General features: G+C 49.8%; 1 long non-coding RNA gene across 1 annotated transcript; it reads right to left on the bottom strand.

Moving 5' to 3' along the window:
• Positions 1 to 5054: 5054 nt before the first annotated feature.
• On the bottom strand, positions 5055 to 18296 carry LOC311512046. The gene is made up of 6 exons (XR_014709381.1): positions 18234 to 18296; positions 17751 to 17873; positions 17372 to 17451; positions 16836 to 16958; positions 16529 to 16624; positions 5055 to 5280 (listed from the first exon to the last, which is right to left on the bottom strand). It is a non-coding gene; the product is annotated as an uncharacterized lncRNA (long non-coding RNA).
• Positions 18297 to 20484: the final 2188 nt, after the last annotated feature.

Genomic DNA, 20484 nt, shown 5'->3' with positions numbered 1-20484 from the left:
CTTTTATAGTTCCACTTCCTGGCCCACCCCTCTGCTTCCGGCAGGGTGGCATGCGGTGGGAGACAAGCCTGCTTTCTGCAACCCTCCTGCCCCCAACAACCCACTTCAGCGAGTCCCAAAATCAAATCCACTTACCAGGGGCCTCCTCTCCTCTTTGCGCTTCGCCAACATCCGGGGTAGAAAAGAGCTCCTGGCCGCATGCATCTCTGACCTCCGAGTCATCTTCTGCCTCTGGGTCCCCTCCACATCCTCGTCCAAGATTTCCTCCTCCTGGCTCGGTCCACTTTCAACTGACATGCGAGCCACCGAAGTATCCACAGTGGGGTTAGCAATGGAGGTGGGGTCGCCGCGGAGTATCATGTCCAGCTCTTTGGAGAACCGGCAGCTCATAGGCGCAGCACCGGAGTGGCGGTTTGCCTCCCGTGCCCTGTGCTCGGCGTTCCGCAGCTCCTTCACTTTCATCCTAAACTGCCGTGTGTCCCGGTCATCGCCCCTTTCTGTCATGCATTGTGAAATCTGCCCGTAGGTGTAATGATGCTGGTTCTGGCGGGACCCAACTGAGAGTGCCAGTTCAGGACAAACTGCTTCAAGCAGGGCAGTTACAGCCGAAGGCTGGGGATTTTCCACCTCCAAGGCAAACCAAACCAGCCAAACAGAGGAGACTTTGGTCTCACCCCACTGGCTCACCACAAGTCACACAAGCAATTCCCTTAGACACTCCAGTTTCCCAGTATCACCAATTGTTATGGGGACAAATGGTTATGAAAACCAATACCTCAGGAAAAGAAAAAAGGCTCTCTTGATCCCAAAGGACCAAGCCCCAGACCCAGGTCAATATACAAATCAGATCTTGTCCCAAATCACGCTGTTGCCAATCCTTTCGAATCTAAAATCTAAAGGTTTTGTTCATAAAAGGAAAAAGCTATAGATGAGAGCTAGAATTGGTGAAATGGAATCAATGACATACAGTCATGACCAAGTTCTTGGTTCAGGCTTGTGGCAGCGACAGAATAAACTGCAGGTTCACATCAAGTCTCTGGAGAACATCCACAGCTGGGATGCATCTTTCAGTTCTTGGTTCAAAGCTTCAGTGTAGCAAAGTCCCTCCAGAGGGATGAAGCAGGACTGAAGACAAGATGGAGGAGCTGCAGTAGCTTTTTATATTCTCTTCCCATGTGGTCTTTCTTTCTTTGTCCCAAAGACAAGCTGTCCATCACGTGGCCTAGAAAAACCTCCGAGTTCTATCCATAGGCAGGTCCCTGAACACCGTGCTGAGTCCCAAGGCTTGTCTGCCTTCTTTCAATGGATCAATTGTGTAGCTGATGGTCCTTAATCGGTCATCAAGCAGGCTAGGCATTGCATCCGATGAAGTGAGCTGTAGCTCACGAAAACTTATGCTCAAATAAATTTGTTAGTCTCTAAGGGCCACAAGTCCTCCTTTTCAACTTGTCTGGGGTGTCACCCAGAAGCATAGTACAAGATTGAGCCACAGACAGTATCGAGTCAATACTTATAACTTAAAATACAAAAATGACACAAACATATAGATAGCACAGTCATAACCAGCAAACCATAACCTTGCCTTAGACACCTTATTGGACCCCCCATTATACAAGATTTGGTGCCACTACAGGACCTTGGTTGCAGCAATGATCTATATGGTCCCAGTTCAAGTCAATAACGTCACAGTAGGTATCATAATTGCTACGTCCGGAGTGCAGCTGGGACTGTACAGCCTCCTCTCCCCAAATGCTGATGGGGTCCAGCAGCTCAGCATAGCTCCGAGCAGGTGGATCGCCTGGTGCGTGGAGCAGGTCTGGCCACCTGGAAAGATGCGCTGCACTCATCACTGAGCAAACAGGAAGAGGACTGTCAAAATGGCAAAGGAGTTTATGGAGTGGGGATGATGGATGGTCATAGAATCATAGAATCATAGAATATCAGGGTTGGAAGGGACCCCTGAAGGTCATCTAGTCCAACCCCCTGCTCGATGCAGGACCAATTTCCAGTTAAATCATCCCAGCCAGGGCTTTGTCAAGCCTGACCTTAAAAACCTCTAAGGAAGGAGATTCTACCACCTCCCTAGGTAACGCATTCCAGTGTTTCACCACCCTCATAGTGAAAAAGTTTTTCCTAATATCCAATCTAAACCTCCCCCACTGCAACTTGAGACCATTACTCCTCGTTCTGTCATCTGCTACCATTGAGAACAGTCTAGAGCCATCCTCTTTGGAACCCCCTTTCAGGTAGTTGAAAGCAGCTATCAAATCCCCCCTCATTCTTCTCTTCTGCAGGCTAAACAATCCCAGCTCCCTCAGCCTCTCCTCATAAGTCATGTGTTCTAGACCCCTAACCATTTTTGTTGCCCTTCGCTGGACTCTCTCCAATTTATCCACATCCTTCTTGTAGTGTGGGGCCCAAAACTGGACACAGTACTCCCGATGAGGCCTCACCAATGTCGAATAGAGGGGAACGATCACGTCCCTCCATCTGCTGGCAATGCCCCTACTTATACATCCCAAAATGCCATTGGCCTTCTTGGCAACAAGGGCACACTGCTGACTCATATCCAGCTTCTCGTCCACTGTCACCCCTAGGTCCTTTTCCGCAGAACTGCTGCCGAGCCATTCGGTCCCTAGTCTGTAGCGGTGCATGGGATTCTTCCATCCTAAGTGCAGGACCCTGCACTTATCCTTATTGAACCTCATCAGATTTCTTTTGGCCCAATCCTCCAATTTGTCTAGGTCCTTCTGTATCCTATCCCTCCCCTCCAGCGTATCTACCACTCCTCCCAGTTTAGTATCATCCGCAAATTTGCTGAGAGTGCAATCCACACCATCCTCCAGATCATTTATGAAGATATTGAACAAAACCGGCCCCAGGACCGACCCCTGGGGCACTCCACTTGACACCGGCCCTCACCTGAGGGCCGGGCAGTAGAGTTCAAACCGATGACCAGAGAGGCGAGAGCAGGCATTGTGGGACACCTCCTGGAGTTCAATCGCAGCGCCGTTATCGACCTCGGTGTCTACACTGGCACCGCAGCCTGTAGCCCCGGCCCAGAAAGTTTTTTAAACTGTGCAGGGCTTTTTTTAAAGCGCTGCAACTGCCCTGTTTCCGCGCCCTGAGTGGCGTGGCCGTACGTATACCTCACCAGTTGCAGTGCAGAAAGCTGCTTTACCGCGCTGCAACTTGCCAGCGTAGACAGGACCTAAGGAAACAGTGCCATGACGTTAAACCTCCTGTTCACCGGAAAAAAACAAGGCTGTGTTTTGGAGTGGAATAAAAATGCACCTTTTAAAAATGCTGTAACAGTTTTAACACATGATGAAAGTTATATTAAGCTTATTAAACATTTTAGATTTTTGTTGCATTATCAGACTGCTTTTGTTCTCAAATGTTTCCAGCCCAAGGGCAAACACATGCTTCTGTGTTTGTTTTGGGTCTAGAGGCTGTATTAAAAGTAATACTTTATAAAAGCAAAAAGTCTTTTTCATTTGTACTTTGTGTTTCTAAGAAGACAAAAAGCATTTTAGTAATAAGTTTGACAGGGGCATTTTTGAATTAGCCAGTTTGTTTTCCAAAGATGTCTAGTTACCATTAAGCAAAAGCCAGGGCCGTAAAGTTAATTAAAGGAAATAGGCATGTAGATTTCAAAGCCTCCTGGTTACAGAAATGGGAATGGCCATATCACCATTTACAAAATCTTTTCTTAACTGTTTAAATAAACTTACTATATAAAAGAATACAAAAAGAGACCCAAACCAAAACAGCTTTACCTTTAAATTGTAAAGAAAGCTTTAAAAATCAGGGTACAGTTAAAACCCTCATGTTTTTAAGGTTTGGATTTAGACATGTAACCCTTCTGCCCGTCAGAGTTGGCAGCAACAAGGGCCGGGTTCAATATCTAGGGGTTCCATTCCAATAACACAATGCAAACCGGCTCGAGCCCCCACCCAGTGACCTGGGACAAATATATACCACCCCCGCTGGGCGCCTGCAAGAGGCAATACTTCCCCTCTCGCAAGCACATAGTCTGAGTGTAGCAAAAGTCTTTTAATAACAGAGAGAAACAATGTGGCATTATGTTGGGGAAACACCACCAACAGGATTCATAACACAACCCATGAGCAAAAACAACCCCACCCCAGGCAAATTGGGGCATGCCCTTTTCCCTTTGGTTCTTGAGTCCAGCAACCCCAAATCACCCAAAGTCCCAAAAGTCCAATGCCCCAAAAGTCTCTGTCCCTGGTCAGGGCAGCCCCAGAGTTCGAAAGTTTATCGGCGGAGCTTTACCTCCCAACCTGGGTGGAAATGGGACGGGGGTAAGAGGCACCTTACGTGATCTGAAGCTGACCGCCCCATAGCTCCATAGCGGCGCTCCACTCCGCCAGCCGCCCCATAAAACTCCTTCGCGCAGCTGCACTCCACTCCACCAGCCGCCCCACGAACTCCTTCGCTCAGCTGCGCTCCGCTCCGCCAGCCGCCCCACGAACTCCTTCACTCAGCTCCACGGCCCACAAGCAGCTCCTGCCATCCACACACTGCTCCGCGTCGAACTGCTTCACCAGCCGTCCCGCAAACTGCTCCACAATATATCTTCAGGCTCCCCCACTACTTAACACAACACTCAGTGATTTCAGCTCTTAGGTGAATTCAGCTTATAGTAGGGGAGCCCCAGTGCTGGTGCACTGTCAGCCCAAAGTGAGCTCAGCAGCCTATAACTAGACTTCTAATGAAATCAAAATTAGCTCTGATATTCCACAGTGGAGAGAGGAGGAAGTGCAATCAGCATGTAAGGCCCTCACCAAGGGGCCCATGCCACCAAGTATTAATACTTGTCCCCAGCCTCTCTCCATTCACACAGTTTTGGAACCCATGACCCTTGCCTAGCGATGATGGTGAATCCCTCCATCATAACAAAAGGCCACATACAGTTCCAAGCACAGTTCCCATAATCAGGGTAATAACAATTTATTCTTCCTGCCCCAATAACAGAGACACTGGGGATCCCACAGCAGCCAAAGTGACCATTTGGGCAGCTATGGTCTCATTCTAGGCATGGTGGGTGTGCCTATGCAAATGAGATCGGCCCCTGAAGTTCTTTTCCACAACTTGCCACACCTCACCACCAGATGTCAGGGTGGAGCTCATCCTGACACTGCTTACAGACAAAAAAGAAGAAAAAGCAGCTTATGTGAAAAATTCTGACAGAGATAAGGGGCTTGTTCTGTTTCTAACATACACACACATACGTTCTTCTTCTTTTCTCATGTTTTTCTGAAATGTAAACCAGGACAAACAAGTTTGCTTTAGGCCTGTCATAGAAAATCTGCATGAAGCAGGATTTAAAAATAGCTGCCTTCCCCTGTTTAGCTCGCATGTCCTGTGACCAAAGTTGTTTCACTGTAAAGATGGCCAGAACATATATGAATTTAAAACAAACAAGAACCCACAGCAGATTCGTTTTCAAAAGACACCCTTTGAACTTCTTAAGAGTGTAAAATAAAGAAGCATCTCGGGGTTAAAACCACAGGCAGTTTACAAAAGTAATTTGTTAAAGTTAAATTAAGTTTTTATTGACTTAGGGATTTTAGTATGATTTTTTGTTGCATTATCAGACTGTCTTTGTTTCTAAATGTTTGCAGTCCGTGTGCTGAGACCCAGGTACAAGCTCTTTTTTAACTGTTTAAATGGACTTAATATATCAAAGAATGCAAAAAGAGAAAGTTGGGTTTTTTTGGTTAACTTGAAATTGTAAAGAAAGCTTTAAAAATCAGGGTACAGTTAAAAATCTCATGTTTTGAAAGTATGGATTTCTACAAAACACAAGAAAAAGCAGCTTATGTGAATCAGTTAGCTTTTTTTTTTAAACCAGAGATAAGGTATTTGTCCCCCCCCCCCCCATTTTTCTTTTCTAGTGATTTTTTAAGTGTAAATCAAAGGCGAAATTTGACCTATTTGAAGCAGGCCCTTCTGCTTTTAAATTTTTTTTGCAGGAAAGGCAGAGGATTAAAACTAAATGTAAACCTAAGGGGCTGCCAAGTTTTACTGAACACTAGTAAGATCAACACCTGTTTACAGGAACGTTAATGGTAAAGATAAAGCAATATTACCATTCACAATCTATTTAACACATTTGTAACCCTTGAAATGAACTCTCTTGTTCTGTAGGGAAATAAAGAGGCCCCTTTGTAACACGAACTGGTTTAAGCTCTGTCAAGGTTCCTCCCCCACTCTGAACTCTAGGGTACAGATGTGGGGACCTGCATGAAAAACCTCCTAAGCTTATCTTTACCAGCTTAGGTCAAAACTTCCCCAAGGTACAAAATATTACCCCCGTTATCCTTGGAATGGCCGCTACCACCACCAAACTAATACTGGTTACTGGGGAAGAGCTGTTTGGACGCGTCCTTCCCCCCAAAATACTTCCCAAAACCTTGCACCCCACTTCCTGGACAAGGTTTGGTAAAAAGCCTCACCAATTTGCCTAGGTGACTACAGACCCAGACCCTTGGATCTTAAGAACAATGAACAATCCTCCCAACACTTGCACCCCCCCTTTCCTGGGAAATGTTGGATAAAAAGCCTCACCAATTTGCATAGGTGACCACAGACCCAAACCCTTGGATCTAAGAACAATGAAAAAGCAGTCAGTTTTTTACAAGAAGACTTTTAATAAAAAATAGAAGTAAATAGAAATAAGAAATCCCCCCTGTAAAATCAGGATGGTAGATATCTTACAGGGTAATTAGATTCAAAAACATAGAGAACCCCTCTAGGCAAAAGCTTAAGTTACAAAAAAGATACACAGACAGAAATAGTTATTCTATTCAGCACAATGCTTTTCTCAGCCATTTAAAGAAATCATAATCTAACACATACCTAGCTAGATTACTTACTAAAAGTTCTAAGACTCCATTCCTGTTCTGTCCCCGGCCAAGACGACTACAGACAGACACACAAACCCTTTGTTTCTCTCCCTCCTCCCAGCTTTTGAAAGTATCTTGTCTCCTCATTGGTCATTTTGGTCAGGTGCCAGTGAGGTTACCTTTAGCTTCTTAACCCTTTACAGGTGAGAGGAGCTTCCCCTGGCCAGGAGGGATTTCAAAGGGGTTTACCCTTCCCTTTATATTTATGACACGCCCCCCAAATCTCAGCTAGGGTGAAACACTGGCTGGGATTTCTTCCTGGAGCTCTAGGAAAACAGAGTTAATAAGACACATGCATCTCTAAATATACTACCAAGTACATAAAGACTAACAATATTTTCCACATCTCAAGGACAATTTTAACCAGTTGATTCTGGGAAACTTTCACGGGAGAGTGCATCAGCCACTTTGTTAGAAGCTCCTGAGATGTGTTGGATGTCAAAATCAAAATCTTGGAGAGCTAAACTCCACCGAAGAAGTTTTCTGTTAGTTTCTTTGACGGTGTGAAGCCACTTTAGTGCAGCATGGTCGGTTTGCAGGTGGAAACGCCGTCCCCAAACATATGGGCGTAGCTTTTCCAGAGCGTAGACAATGGCATAACATTCTTTTTCAGTGACTGACCAGTTGCTTTCCCTCTCAGACAGTTTTTTGCTGAGAAACACTACAGGGTGGAATTCTTGATCAGGTCCTTTCTGCATTAAAACTGCTCCCACACCACGCTCGGATGCATCTGTGGTTACTAGGAACGGTTTGTCAAAGTCTGGGGCCCTTAGTACAGGGTCAGACATGAGTGTCGCTTTAAGCTTGTTAAAGGCCTTCTGACACTTTCCGGTCCACTGAACAGCATTTGGCTGTTTCTTTTTGGTTAGGTCTGTCAGTGGGGCAGCGATTTGGCTGTGGTGCGGTACAAATCGTCTGTAATAACCGGCCAAGCCTAAGAAGGATTGAACCTGTTTCTTTGACTTTGGGACAGGCCACTTTTGGATAGCATCCACTTTGGCCTGTAGGGGGCTGATAGTTCCTTGACCCACCTGGTGTCCAAGGTAAGTCACTCTGTTTAGGCCTATTTGACACTTCTTAGCCTTAACAGTTAGTCCTGCCTCCCTTATGCGCTCAAGGACTTTTTGTAGATGTTCCAGGTGGTCTGCCCAGGAATCCGAAAATATGGCCACATCGTCAAGGTAGGCGACTGCATATTCTCCTAATCCCGCTAGGAGACCATCTACAAGTCTTTGGAAAGTGGCGGGTGCATTTCGCAGCCCGAAAGGGAGTACATTAAATTCATACAGCCCGAGATGTGTGATGAAGGCTGACCTTTCCTTGGCAGATTCATCTAGCGGTACCTGCCAGTACCCCTTGGTTAAGTCCAAGGTAGAGATGAACTGGGCCCTTCCCAGTTTCTCTAATAGTTCATCTGTGCGTGGCATGGGATAGTTGTCTGGGCGAGTTACAGCATTTAGCTTACGGTAGTCCACGCAAAAACGTATTTCCCCATCTGGTTTGGGAACTAGAACCACTGGAGATGCCCATGCACTTTCAGAGGGGCGGATTACACCCATCTGTAGCATATCCTGGATCTCCCGTTCTATAGCAGTTTTAGCTTGAGGAGACACCCGGTAAGGTTGGACCCTAATTGGGTGAGCATTACCTGTGTCAATGGAGTGGTATGCCCGTTCAGTCAGTCCTGGGGTGGCTGAGAACGTTGGCGCGTAGCTAGTGCACAGCTCCTGGATCTGCTGTCGCTGCATACGCCCAAGGGTCATGGAGAGGTTCACCTCTTCCACACCACCAGCACATTTCCCTTCGTAGTAGACACCTTCAGGCCACTCAGCGTCGTCTCCTCCCTGGGCTGTAAACTGACAAACCTTTAATTCTCTGGAATAAAAGGGCTTTAGAGAATTAATATGATACACCTTAGGCTTTCGGTTGGAGGTGGGGAATGCTATGAGATAATTAACAGCTCCCAGGCGCTCCTGGACCACGAATGGCCCTTCCCACGATGCTTCCATTTTATGGGCCTGGAGCGCCTTTAAGACCATGACCTGGTCTCCTACTTTGAAGGAACGCTCTCTGGCATGTTTATCATACCAGGCTTTTTGCTCTTTTTGAGCATCCTGTAAGTTTTCTCTAGCAAGGGCTAAAGAAGTTCGGAGGGTGTTTTGTAGGTTGGTTACAAAGTCCAGAATGTTAGTTCCTGGAGAAGGTGTAAATCCCTCCCATTGCTGCTTCACCAACTGCAATGGCCCCTTAACCTCACGGCCATATACAAGTTCAAATGGGGAAAACCCTAAACTGGGATGTGGTACAGCTCTGTAGGCAAAGAGCAACTGCTGCAATACTAGGTCCCAATCATTGGAGTGCTCATTTACGAATTTACGTATCATGGCCCCCAAAGTTCCATTAAATTTCTCCACCATGCCATTTGTTTGATGATGGTAAGGAGTGGCAACCAAGTGATTTACCCCATGAGCTTCCCAAAGGTTTTTCATAGTTCCTGCCAGGAAATTAGTCCCTGCATCTGTGAGGATGTCGGAGGGCCAACCTACCCTGGCAAAAATGTCTGCTAGTGCCTGGCACACACTTTTAGCCCTGGTGTTGCTTAGAGCTACTGCTTCCGGCCATCGGGTGGCAAAATCCATGAAAGTCAGTATGTACTGCTTTCCTCTGGGTGTCTTTTTCGGAAAAGGACCCAGAATATCCACAGCTACTCGCTGAAATGGAACTTCAATGATGGGGAGTGGCTGGAGAGGAGCTTTGACCTGGTCTTGGGGTTTTCCCACTCTTTGGCACACCTCACAAGACTGGACATAGGTAGAAACATCCTTGCCCATTCCCTCCCAGTGGAATGACCCCCCCAAACGGTCTTTGGTCCTGTTCACCCCAGCATGGCCACTAGGGTGATCATGGGCTAAGCTCAAGAGCTTGGCCCGGTATTTAGTTGGAACTACCAACTGTCTCTGAGGATGCCAGTCTTCCTGGTGTCCCCCAGAAAGAGTTTCCGTGTATAAAAGTCCTCTTTCTACAACAAACCTGGATCGATTAGAAGAGCTGAGAGGCGGTGGGTTGCTCCGTGCCGCCGTCCAAGCTCTCTGGAGGCTTTCATCTGCTTCCTGTTCGGTCTGGAACTGTTCCCTTGATGCTGGAGACATCAGTTCCTCATGGGATTGTGGACCTAGGCTTGGTCCCTCTGGAAGCGATATAGGGGATGGAGCTGTTTCTGTTGACTGTGAACCGCTCTCCGCTGGTGCACTATGTTGGGATTCAGGCTCCGGCTGAGCCTCTTGTGTAGGGTTATCGGCTGCTGCCAGTTCAGGTTCGGTGGGGCCCTCTGGTGTTGAGGTTGCAAGTACTGGATTCAGTGCTGACACGGGGTCTGGTGTTGGTTGTTTGGCTGGTTCCGGTTCTGGGACTGGTTCCGTCTGGGTCTCTGGGACTGGATCCACTACTGCTGTTGCAGACATTGGCCTGGGGTCCAGGTCCATCACCTCTGACTGGGTCCTGATAGAAGTTTCCGGAACAGAGCTAGGCCTCACGGCTTGTTTAGCCTGGTTGCGGGTGACCATTCCCACCCTCTTGGCCTGCTTCACATGATTGGCCAAGTCTTCCCCCAACAGCATGGGGATGGGATAATCATCATAGACTGCAAAAGTCCACATTCCTGACCAGCCCTTGTACTGGACAGGCAACTTGGCTGTAGGCAAATTGAAAGAGTTGGACTTGAAGGGTTGAATCGTCACTTGGATCTCTGGGTTGATTAAATTGGGGTCCACTAAGGAAGCATGGATAGCTGACACTTGTGCTCCGGTGTCCCTCCACGCGGTGACCTTCTTCCCACCCACACTCACAGTTTCCCTCCGCTCCAAGGGTATCTGGGAGGTATCTGGGCCTGTGGACCTCTGGTGTGATTCCGGTGCAATGAACTGTAATCTGTTGGGGTTCTTGGGGCAGTTGGCCTTTACATGCCCCAGCTCGTTACACTTAAAACATCGTCCAGCTGACGGGTCACTGGGGCGAGGAGGGTTGCTGGAGAACGGGGTGGTGGGACGATAAGGGGTCTGGAGGGTTCTTTGGGAGGTAGGTGGGGCTTTGGGCGGCCCCCGGTAATAGGGTGTGGTCTGGGGTGGTCCCTTCTGGTCTCCGCTCCAACTGCGACCAGTTTTCTTCTTCTCTGCCACCTCCACCCATCTGGCTCCAATCTCTCCTGCCTCGATTACAGTTTTGGGTTTCCCATCTAGGATGTATCTTTCTATTTCCTCAGGAACACCCTCTAAGAATTGTTCCATTTGCATTAGGAAGGGCAAATTTACTGGAGATTCAACACTTGCTCCTGATATCCAGGCATCCCAATGTTTTACAGTGTGGTAGGCATGTCGGGTAAATGACATGTCTGGTTTCCACCTTAGGGCTCTGAACCTCCGACGAGACTGCTCGGGTGTTATCCCCATTCTGACTCTCGCCTTGGATTTAAACAGTTCATACTTGTTCATGTGTTCTTTAGGCATTTCAGCTGCCACCTCAGCTAAGGGTCCACTGAGCTGCGGCCTCAGCTCTACCATGTATTGGTCAGTAGAGATGTTGTACCCAAGGCAGGCCCTTTCGAAGTTTTCTAAGAAGGCCTCAGTATCATCACCTGCCTTGTAGGTGGGGAACTTTCTGGGATGGGAAGTGGTACCTGGAGAAGGATTGCTAGGGTTTGTTGGTATATTCTGCTGGGCCTTTATCCTCTCCATCTCCTCCACATGCTTCCTCTCTTTTTCCTTCTCCTCCTCCTTCAGCCGCATGAGTTCTATCTGTCTTTCATGTTCCCTTTGTTTTTCCTCAGCCTGAAATTTGGCTAATTCCAGCTGTAGTCGAGCTGAGGATTTGGCCATTCTAACCTCTCTGTTTTTAACTAACTTTACACCCGAGGTTTAGAAATAAACAAACAAAACTTGGCTGTAAAATTTTGCTGTGCTGGAATAGAATACCTATTCTCTGATAGTGATTGTCAGCCTACAGAAAAAGACAATTCCCTTGTCTCTGCTCTGGGCCCAAATTAAAGCAAAAAACCTCCAACTACTTGGAAACCTGCTTACCCAGCCCAAAGAAGAAGAAAAAATTTCTTTTCAAACCTGTGCTCCTTGTAAAACAAAAAAAAATCAAAATCCTAAAAAAAAAACCCTGCCACTTTTGTCTCCAGGCAAATGGGTAGAGCACACACCCCCTATTTACTTTTAGGAAGAAAAGAAAAAAAAAAAAAAACCTCTGGGTTGGAAGACTGTGAATTTCCCTGCAGGAGTTAAGTACCCTGCCTCCAGGCAAGAAAACCTGCAATTCACAAGATAATCCCCTTTTGTCTCTGCTTGGCCACAAAGCAGAGAGAAACCAAGCTGCTTTCAGTTTCAAAGCTGCCTTCTGGACTTCCTAAAAATTCCTTTTTAAAATCTGTATTTCTAGTTCAAAAAATCTCAACTGGATCTCAAAATGATTTCAGGTTAATCCCACCACTGTGCCACCATGTCAAGGTTCCTCCCCCACTCTGAACTCTAGGGTACAGATGTGGGGACCTGCATGAAAAACCTCCTAAGCTTATCTTTACCAGCTTAGGTCAAAACTTCCCCAAGGTACAAAATATTACCCCCGTTATCCTTGGAATGGCCGCTACCACCACCAAACTAATACTGGTTACTGGGGAAGAGCTGTTTGGACGCGTCCTTCCCCCCAAAATACTTCCCAAAACCTTGCACCCCACTTCCTGGACAAGGTTTGGTAAAAAGCCTCACCAATTTGCCTAGGTGACTACAGACCCAGACCCTTGGATCTTAAGAACAATGAACAATCCTCCCAACACTTGCACCCCCCCTTTCCTGGGAAATGTTGGATAAAAAGCCTCACCAATTTGCATAGGTGACCACAGACCCAAACCCTTGGATCTAAGAACAATGAAAAAGCAGTCAGTTTTTTACAAGAAGACTTTTAATAAAAAATAGAAGTAAATAGAAATAAGAAATCCCCCCTGTAAAATCAGGATGGTAGATATCTTACAGGGTAATTAGATTCAAAAACATAGAGAACCCCTCTAGGCAAAAGCTTAAGTTACAAAAAAGATACACAGACAGAAATAGTTATTCTATTCAGCACAATGCTTTTCTCAGCCATTTAAAGAAATCATAATCTAACACATACCTAGCTAGATTACTTACTAAAAGTTCTAAGACTCCATTCCTGTTCTGTCCCCGGCCAAGAGGACTACAGACAGACACACAAACCCTTTGTTTCTCTCCCTCCTCCCAGCTTTTGAAAGTATCTTGTCTCCTCATTGGTCATTTTGGTCAGGTGCCAGTGAGGTTACCTTTAGCTTCTTAACCCTTTACAGGTGAGAGGAGCTTCCCCTGGCCAGGAGGGATTTCAAAGGGGTTTACCCTTCCCTTTATATTTATGACAAGCTCTTAAGAAGGTGTCTACACTGCCCACGTGAAATCGCTGCCGCGACAACGCTTTAAGGTGGCAGTGTCCTCGCGGCTCCAGCTCAGGAGGGTGTTTTTTCACACCCCTGAGCGGGGCAAGTTTCAGCGCTGTAAGTGGCAGTGTAGACAAGCCCTAATTGAACTGTGACATTTTAAAACAGGGAACACTCTCTAAAAACCCCCAAAATTATTTTTGTTGTTTGTCTGTCAGCCCCAGTGGGAAAAGTCCCATAAAATTTAAAAGGCCTTAAAGCCAATGGGGTTATCTATCTATCTATCAATCTATCTATCTAGTGGGAAAGGTGCTTGGGGCCTGTTTTTTTAGATAAGAATAAGGCAGTTAAAGGGGGTGGGTGGTGAGGGGAGCGGCGGGGAGGGGAGGGAGAGGGCTCTTGTTTAAAAATCTTGGGTTGATAGGATTGGTTCAGGAAAATGCATTCTATGATGCAGCTGTAGAACAGTTTCTGATTGGTCTGCCCGAGAGGCAGAGATAACCATGCTGGGGGCTGTGAGCCTTGGGAGCTCCCTCTTTTCCCGGGGGCAGCCGCAAGGGAAGAATTAGTAGGGGAAGCAAAAGTGGATGGGAACCTGGGAGGCAGTGACCATGAGATGGTCGAGTTCAGGATCCTGACACAAGGACGAAAGGAAAGCAGCAGAATATGGACCCTGGACTTGAGAAAAGCAGACTTTGACTCCCTCAGGGAACTGGTGGGCAAGATCCCCTGGAAGAATAACATGAGGGGGAAAGGAGTCCAGGAGAGCTGGCTGTATTTTAAAGAATCCTTATTGAGGTTACAGGGACAAACCGTCCCGATGTGTAGAAAGAATAGTAAATATGGCAGGCGACCAGCTTGGCTTAACAGTGAAATCCTTGCTAATCTTAAATACAAAAAAGAAGCTTACAAGAAGTGGAAGATTGGACAAATGGCCAGGGAGGAGTACAAAAATATTGCTCGGGCATGCAGGAGTGAAATCAGGAAGGCCAAATCACACCTGGAGTTGCAGCTAGCAAGAGATGTCAAGAGGAACAAGAAGGGTTTCTTCAGGTATGTTAGCAACAAGAAGAAAGTCAAGGAAAGTGTGGGCCCCTTACTGAATGAGGGAGGCAACCTAGTGACAGAGGATGTGGAAAAAGCTAATGTACTCAATGCTTTTTTGCCTCTGTCTTCACGAACAAGGTCAGCTCCTAGACTACTGCACTGGGCAGCACAGCATGGGGAGGAGGTGACCAGCCCTCTGTGGAGAAAGAAGTTGTTCGGGACTATTTAGCAAAGCTGGACGAGCACAAGTCCATGGGGCCGGATGCGTTGCATCTGAGAGTCCTAAAGGAGTTGGCGGATGTGATTGCAGAGCCATTGGCCATTATCTTTGAAAACTCATGGCGATCGGGGGAAGTCCCGGATGACTGGAAAAAGGCTAATGTAGTGCCCATCTTTAAAAAAGGGAAGAAGGAGGATCCTGGGAACTACAGGCCAGTCAGCCTCACCTCAGTCCCTGGAAAAATCGTGGAGCAGGTCCTCAAGGAATCAATTCTGAAGCACTTAGAGGAGAGGAAAGTGATCAGAAACAGTCAGCATGGATTCACCAAGGGCAAGTCATGCCTAACTAATCTAATTGCTTTCTATGGCGCGATAACTGGCTCTGTGGATGAGGGGAAAGCGGTGGACGTGTTGTTCCTTGACTTTAGCAAAGCTTTTGACACTGTCTCCCACAGTATTCTTGCCAGCAAGTTAAAGAAGTATGGGCTGGATGAATGGACTATAAGGTGGATAGAAAGCTGGCTAGATTGTCGGGCTCAACGGGTAGTGCTCAATGGCTCCATGTCTAGTTGGCAGCCGGTATCAAGCGGAGTGCCCCAAGGGTCGGTCCTGGGGCCGGTTTTGTTCAATATCTTCATAAATGATCTGGAGGATGGTGTGGATTGCACCCTCAGCAAGTTTGCAGATGACACTAAACTGGGAGGAGAGGTAGACACGCTGGAGGGGAGGGATAGGATACAGAGGGACCTAGACAAATTGGAGGATTGGGCCAAAAGAAATCTGATGAGGTTCAGCAAGGACAAGTGCAGAGTCCTGCACTTAGGATGGAAGAATCCAATGCACCGCTACAGACTAGGGACCGAATGGCTCTGCAGCAGTTCTGCAGAAAAGGACCTAGGGGTTACAGTGGACAAGAAGCTCGATATGAGTCAACAGTGTGCCCTTGTTGCCAAGAAGGCAAATGGCATTTTGGGATGTATAAGTAGGGGCATTGCCAGCAGATGGAGGGACGTGATCGTTCCCCTCTATTCGACACTGGTGAGGCCTCATCTGGAGTACTGTGTCCAGTTTTGGGCCCCACACTACAAGAAGGATGTGGAAACATTGGAAAGAGTCCAGCGGAGGGCGACAAAAATGATTAGGGGACTAGAACGCATGACTTTTGAGGAGAGGCTGAGGGAACTGGGGATGTTTAGTCTACGGAAGAGAAGAATGAGGGGGGAAATGATAGCTGCTTTCAACTACCTGAAAGGGGGTTCCAAAGAGGATGGATCTAGACTGTTGTCAGTGGTAGCAGATGACAGAACAAGGAGTAATGATCTCAAGTTGCAGTGGGGAAGATTTAGGTTGGATATTAGGAAAAACTTTTTCACTAGGAGGGTGGTGAAACACTGGAATGCGTTACCTAGGGAGGTGGTGGAATCTCCTTCCTTAGAAGTTTTTAAGGTCAGGCTTGACAAAGCCCTGGCTGGGATGATTTAATTGGGGATTGGTCCTGCATTGAGCAGGGGGTTGGACTAGATGACCTCCTGAGGTCCCTTCCAACCCTGATATTCTATGATTCTATGATTCTGGGGTCCTCCTATTTTTCTAGGAATGAGCCTGTGACTCTTCTCTGAGGACCGTCTTCTGGATGCTACAGGAGGGGTTCAGACTTTCACTCCCCAAGCCAGCCAGGGGCCCTGTGGTTAGTGCTCAACAGAACCAGGCAGAGCTCTGGCTTGAAGTCCCAGCTCCTTCCTCTGTCCTTCCAGAAGAAAGGGCCTGACACTGCATTGCACTGACTGCCCTGACCAAGGACGGCCCACTGCTGGCCCAGCTAGGAAGACAGACTGGAAAATGGATCTGAGAGTTTAGGTAAAATTGCCCCCACCCCTCTCATCGGTCTAACCTCCAAGATGTAGTGGAGTCTGTCGGAGCCTGGGAACTCTGCCAGCAGATTCCGCAGCATGGCATCCAGGATGTCTGGCAAGACCCTATGCAGATCCTGCAAAGCAAGGGAGAGTCATGAGTCAGAGTAAGGGAAACTGGGGCTACACGTGCCACAGGATAGGAAGAGGGGGTCTCTGGGAAGCAGTGGTGAGACCGCCAAACACATATCCTGGCCTCTCTCATTCACATCCCACTGCAGGCAATTAGCAAGGATTCGTGGCAGGATGACAACTAGCTCTTCAATCCATGACTTTAGCATGATCTACCTGGACTTGGGCGGCATCCTTCTCCGTGCCCAGCGTGAACACGGCAAGAAGGGCAGCGCGAAGGAGGTGGGTCTCCAGCTCCGGCTCCAGGGCAGGTGTCAGGGCAGGTGTCCAGGGCAGGTGCTGGCAAGAGAGAGTGGAGCAGGTATTAGACTGTGCAGTGCAGGGGTGGGAGTGGCACCAACAGGGACGTGAAACTGCAGGGAAATAGGCAGAGGTTGGAGAGAATGGCAACTGAGGCACCGAGCCAGGGAATGATAAGGCCAAGGTTTCCCAGACAGACAGTGGCAGGGCAGGAATAGCGCCTGTTCCCTGGACCCGGCTGCCCCTCCTGTATCTGATCCTGGGAGTCAGCCTCTCCCCAGAGCCATTGCACTGTCACTGGAGTGAAAAGAACAGCCGAGCCAGGAGAGAGGGAACCTCTGCCAGAGGAGTCACCCTTAGGAGGTGACCTGGGAGTGGGAGGGGCCGTGACTCCCAGTCCTGGGCCTGAGCAGCACCGGGGTTAGGGGAACCGGGCAAGAGGGTCTTGGTACCTGAGGTTGCCCACAGCAATCAGGGAGTTGGCCAGGACGGCGCCAGGTGGAGAGTCATCAGAAAGCTCCTCAATGAGCTCCTGTGAAACCCAAAGGAGACAAAGGAGCGTGTGAGATTCGGGCCTCACTGACACTTCCCAATGAGATTACACAGCCAGCACCCCACCCAGCCACTAGGATCTCTCACACCTGCCTCCCGCTCCTCCGATTCCTGCCCACTATTTCTCCCGTCTCTTCACCCCAATCTTCAGCCCCAGCAATCCCTGCCCTCAGCTGCCCCTCCAGCACCAGCCATCCCCCAACCATCGGCCCGGAGAGACCCCTGCCCCTCCCATGTCTCTGTCCACCCTCCAGCTGCCAGGAGCCATGTGTCGCTCACCACAATCCTCTCCACCATAGCCACCTTGCAGTAGTGCGGCTCCAGCGTGTCCTGCCCTCTCTGGTGTGCAGTGAGACACGCAGAGTAGATGGCGTGCAGGAACGTGAGCTGCTGGGCCTCATCCTGTACCCATCAGGAGTGGCGTTAGGGGAGAGAGAGCCAGTTAGCCAGGGACCTCCCTGCCCCAGCCACACAAGCTGCAGGACTTAGGCCTGAATGGGGGATAGTGGGGACCCGCCCATTGTCCAAATCACCCATGACTCTTACCCAAGCAGGGTCAGGAACTGGGACAGTGCCTGTGGGGGGAGGAGATCCCGGCTGGCGTGTGACAAACACCCCCACCTTGGGAGTCCCAGATCATGGAGGAGAAAGGTCCCCATTAGGGGTGGTGGCTTATGAGGGCCAAGACCCTCTGCAGGGGGTTGGGATGCTGGGAAGGAGCAGGACAATCTCGGTTCCAGCACAGCTGGGGAACGTTTGTACCTTTTCTCGGCCCTGGAGCTGCTCTTGGATGTTTTTGAGAGCAGCCTCCTCTGTGACCATGTCCACCCGTTCCTCCTCCTCCTCCTCCTCCGAGACCCTGGCAGTCCCTGCACCAGAGAGAGAAGGGGACAGCGTCACCCTGCTGCCCCTCAGGGGAAGCACAGGGGCATGGCGGGGCAATGTGCCCCTTCCCACCTCATGGACCTAGAGCAGATCGGCCCCACACTCCCCCCCTCAGTGATGCCTTCAGCCCCCAACTCCTTCAGGAGTCCATAGCAAAGAGACCCTCCACACACACACTGTCCTGGTCTCCCTGGGAGGTGCTCCCCACACCACCTTCCACCCAATGGAGCACCAACGACCAAAGTGGCAGCATCTTGTGTCACTGGGGTTCACGTGGCTCAGGCCAGACACCTGGGCTGGGGATCTGCCCCCCATAGGCAGGGGCCTGGGCCCAGAGTGTTCACAGCCCCCTCTTCACCCTGAGCCCAGCCTGGCTCCTCACCTGGAACAAAGCAAAAGCGTCCATTGGCCTGGTTGCTGCTCCAGTCCCAGGCGCTGCTGCTGTCCCATGGTGTGACGAAGTGGGACTGTTCTTGATGTTCCCTCTGGGTGGTGTGGGGGTGCCTCAGTTTCCCCTAGGCAGTTCTTGGGTATCTGGGGGGTGGAGTAAGGGTATATGATCATTGCAGAGCCCTAGAGGGCATGTGTGTGCAGGAGTCTGGACACAGAGAATGGCCAACACCCTGTTTCCTGGCAACTGATGGCCTGGGCCCTTCCCCCTGCAAGGTGAGAGCTGAAGGGTTGGAGAACAAAGGAATCAGGTGCCCTCCTGGCCCGGGAAAGGAACAAAGCCCAGAGGAGGAGGGGCTGGAGGGAGTTTTCAGTTTGGGGCTGGCTGGGACATGGAGTGAAGTGCAGACGTGGTTGTCTGGCTCACTGCCCCCCAAAATGGACCCAGCTGAGGGGTCCCGTTCTCTGCACCTGCAAGCTCTGTTTTAGACCATGTTCCTGTCGTCTAATAAACCTTCTGTTTTACTGGCTGGCTGAGAGTCACGTCTGACTGCGAAGTTGGGGTGCAGGACCCTCTGGCTTCCCCAAGAGCCCCGCCTGAGCGGACTCACTGGGGGGAAGCGCACGGAGGGGCAGAGGATGCTGAATGCTCCGAGGTCAGACCCAGGAAGGTGGAAGCTGTGTGAGCTGTGTGTCCTGAAGACAGGCTGCTCACAGAAAGGCGACTGCCCCAGAGTCCTGACTGGCTTCATGGGGAGCAGTTCCAGAGCATCGCCCAGGGACTCCGTGACACATGGGGAGCGGGCTGAGCTGCTGTTGCTGGTGCTGGGACAGGGATCCTCCACCTCCACCTCCTGCCCTGGGGAGGCTGGAAGGACCTCAGTGGCTGGGCAGGGTGATGCTTCGTGCTGGGAATCAGGGCTGGGCTCCTGGGGCCGCTGCTGCCCACACAACAAGCCCCAGAGCCACCCTGCCCAGTTCCGCTCCTGGGCTGGGTCCTGCCTGCCCAGCCGCATCCTGGCCCTGCTCCGTTTTGGCCTGGCCACTGCCTCTGCCACCTCAGTGCCTGCACCGGGAGTGGGTTCCCTCTGCCAGAAGGCTGGGCATGTCCACCTCCTGGCCCGGCAGGGAGCTCCTTCCCCGCCAGCAGGGACGGAGGGGCTGCTCTGCTCCTGGGGAAAATGGCAGCTGCTTCCCTCAGGCTCTGGGGCCACCTGCAGAGCCTTCTTCCTGAACACCCTCAGGAGCCTGGCCATCCTGGAACCGAGCGGGACGTAGGCGTGAGTCTGGGGTCAAGGCAGCCTCTCACTAACCAGCCTTTTGGGCCCTGCCCCCCCCCCCAGGAGTGCAGGGAGTGCAAGCTACACACACTGGCAGGAGTTCATTGCACGATCTGTTCCCAGCTTTCCCCCTCGTCATTCCTGGTGCTGCAATAACTGGGGAGTCTCCTCCTCTCGAGCAGTGGGGTCAGTCACAAAGACCATCGGTCACTTTGGACAAGCGGCTCCCTCTTGCCAACCCAGGCCACACTCCCCTCGCCCCCTGCCCAGGCAAGAGAAGGAACAGAACCCAGGAGTCTGGACTTCTCCTGGGAAACCATTCCCCACTTCAAAGTCCCTAGGTATAGCAAAGTCAGGGCCCCCTCTTTTCCCATTGATTTCCATGCTCAGCAGCTCACAGGGTCTGGCCCAGCTCAGAGACTCTCAGCCTGGGGAACAGTCTCCCACAAGGGAAGGGC

This window comes from Lepidochelys olivacea (assembly GCF_965140295.1).
Source record: "Lepidochelys olivacea isolate rLepOli2 genome assembly, chromosome: 23".
In the NCBI taxonomy this organism is placed as follows: domain Eukaryota; kingdom Metazoa; phylum Chordata; order Testudines; family Cheloniidae; genus Lepidochelys; species Lepidochelys olivacea.
Note: the sequence above shows the minus strand (reverse complement) of the source record. Positions and strands in the feature narration are given on the sequence as shown.